This window comes from Cydia pomonella, chromosome 15 (genome assembly GCF_033807575.1).
Source record: "Cydia pomonella isolate Wapato2018A chromosome 15, ilCydPomo1, whole genome shotgun sequence".
Taxonomy (NCBI): Eukaryota; Metazoa; Arthropoda; class Insecta; order Lepidoptera; family Tortricidae; genus Cydia; species Cydia pomonella.
Window position 1 is genome coordinate 5,433,229 of NC_084717.1, and position 3,483 is coordinate 5,436,711.

The window sequence follows — 3,483 nt, forward strand, 5'->3', positions numbered from 1 at the left end:
GGGTGATCTTAATAGGATTTCCTATAGGTAAATTATTAAACTGCTTAATGTGCTTCTTTACACAATAATTCCAGTAACGTTATTTTATAAGTTAAATGTAACTAAGAACTTTGGATATATTTATTATTCGTATTTTTTAAAGATGGAATAATATCTATACATATAATAAAGCTGAAGGGGGTCGAAAGTCTGTACATGGAAGATATTCGAAAAAAAGTAGGCTGGGGATACTAAGAATCGTTAACAGAACACGTTCCAACAGTTTTTAGAATTTTTGTCTGTTTGTCTGTTTTTCTGTTTGTCTGTTTATTTGACCTCGCATCACGAGAAAACGGCTGAAAGGATTTTGATGCAAACTTTACTAATCTGTCGAGAAAATGCCCGGCCAAGTTATAGGCTATAAAAATTCAACCCCTAGAATGGGGGGTAGCCACTACACTCGATTGAGTTAAGTTTGCACCTGAATCTTATGGCGCTACTTAGGAAGGAGGTGCAAACTTTTGTGCTACGAGCATCGAGTACCCTGCTAAACTAACAGATATGGTGCTGAAATTAAGCGACCGAGGAAGGATTTTGCCAAAATAACTCTAAAGTTAGAAGAGGGGGGTACGGATATCAATTCAATTTCAATTGTGTTGATGTAATAATACAACGAAATTAAACGACAGTAAATTAATTGCCATACATTGCAGAGTGCCATCTCTTGGGAAACTGAGTAAAAATTTAGTAATCAAGTAAACTAATAATTTTTAAGAAAAAAAACCGACTTCAATGAGGTAGACCGGTGAAAGAACGATTATTGTTGATTTTTGATTTCATACAATTAAATTAAAAAAACAGGTCCTACGCCTAATTATGTAGAAAAGGAGGTAACATGTTTTTTTTTGTCACTGCACCCACCTAGACACATTTCAGATTTGCCCTATGGTTGACTGGTAAGATACCCGCAATAGGGTATTTGACTGTAGTCGATGTCGAGTTTAAGATAAATTATTTCACACCATGCATGAAATAAAGCACCAGATAATTATTAAAAAAACTAAATAGGATAGAAATATAAAAATGTGTCTTGAAAACCTAACTACTTGACAAACATGCACAGAGAACAAATTGCCAAACGTGAACTATGCATCGTTGAAGAATTCCATTCTGTTCATCATGAACAGTTCCACTTCATCAAATGTCACTTCTACAAATGTAAATACTTGATTTGTTGATAAAAATACAAAAATCACTATACGTATGCCTTTCACATTTGAAGAGTTCCCTCGATTCCTCATGGACCCCATCGTCAGAACTCGAACCTGACAAAAATTTGTCTTGAAAATCTAATTTACTTAACAAACACAGCGAAGAGGACAAATCGCCAAACGTGTACTGTGTATCGTTGAAGAGTTCCATTCTGATCATCATCAGCAGTTCCACTTCATCAAATGTCACTTTTTTAAATGTAAATGCTAGATTTGTTAAAGAAAATACAAAAATCATTATATGTATGACTTTCATATTTGAAGAGTTCCCTCGATTCTCCTCCTTTTGAAATCTTGAAGTCGGTTAAAAATGAGTTTACTTACATAGTTAAGTAGTGGCAAAATCAACACACATATCAACACGCGTATAACTGCATAATTATTTAAAAAAAAATTTTCTCCGTCATGAATTATACCTAATCGTCATTTTATCGTATCCATATTCATACGTATCGCCTCTTTTAGCACTTAATAATGGCTACGAAGGTGTGTACTATGAAAAAAAAAATCTCTGATGTTTGCGGTGTAAATGTCAAACGATTTGGGACTCGCATTTCATACGCGTTAAAATGCCATAAGAACTAAAAACTGAAAATGCCTTCCCGAAAAAAAGCGAACCTTTCACGAAAGTCTCACAACGCATTGACGTTACGAAACTATAGCGACGATCGTGATCTTAGGCGTAGCCACAACTACCACAGACGTTATGCAGGATCGTTCCATCCATTGAAAACTTCATTCGTAGCGTGTACGGAGACCTGAGCCATTCTTGGGTTTGTGAGAGATCCATCCTCACGCCCATAGAGGAACGGTCCATGCTCACGCAGAAAAATGAGCAGGCGGAAATCGAAGGTGAACATGCAGTATATAATTCCATTAACACTGTCTTGGATGAAGGCAATGTCACAACATAACTAAGGAACTCTACCGGGTGGTAGAGTTTCTTAGTTCCTTAGCTCATTGAGTGCTTCAGGACTCCCAGCACACACATTAACCCTGAAAGTTGGAGTTCCAATCATGCTTCTTCGGAATTTGTCGCCTCCGAAGTTATGCAACGGAACCTACTATTACATACCTATTATTAGTATTACCTAATTATTAGTATGTAACTGTAGATATAATTATATGTATACATTTAGTTGTGCATACATAAACATAACTGTAAACAAAATGTAAATACTCGGCCTCAAGTTTTTGATATCTACGAGTATTCTCCTTTCCTCTAATCCTACTTCTAACTAATAGGTATTACACCTAAATTCGATAGTGTTCGGAAGTATGGATTTCTATGGGTATATTTCTTACCTTTTCATGCTTAGACTGATTGGTCTGGAGCACCGATTTGGATGATATTTTCCATGGACATGATTTGGATAGGTACAGTCAAGGACGTAAAAAAAATACAAAAGTGGAACTGTATTGTCCGATATACATCTACTACTCTATGTCGTTTAAATCACGTCAAAAATTTGAATAAGGACGAATTTGAAAAAAATACCAATTGATTTTGGAGTGTAGTTTTATTAAGTGGTACCTAATTGTAAAATATTTTATCTAGACTACAGTTCTCTAGCGTATCCATCTGTCAACTTTACTTCAAGTTCCACCTCCAGGGGAGAGGCAGAGAAATTAGCGGTGAATGAGCCGGTTGCTGACACAGACCGAATACCACGCGGGCGGAGCCGCGGGCACAGCTAGTCCAAAATAAAATAATAAATGTAACCAATTCTTCTTTCGTCTGCTTCGTCTGAAGAGAATTCATCAGTGGAACCTTCATGGATCAGCAGGAATAAGAGTGTAGATAAGAGAGTATTTAGAATGCTAAAATACGAAAATAAGTTAAGTAAATAAATTCACAGTCAATACTAGGAAGTGTTGACATACTCGTACCATCAAGCAAACAAACTCATTTGTCATATCGTACATTACTAAATCAAAATAGACATAATGGGAGCATTAATATTAATACATTAATTACCACTAAGATTCGCGGTAATTCGATCTCTTTCTTTAAAGATATGTTGATAACAGACGGCAATACGAACTGTTTAAAGTTCAAATAGGTCGCGAATATCAACGATGTTATAAACATTGCTTACAAAGTGCTTCTACCGAACCAAAACAAGTCAGACATCTGATTGTGTATAGATTGTTATAGATTGTGAGCTCACGCTGTTTTGTTAAGCAATATGAAGCTATAGAAATAGCGTCACAGATACAGGCTATTTAAAAG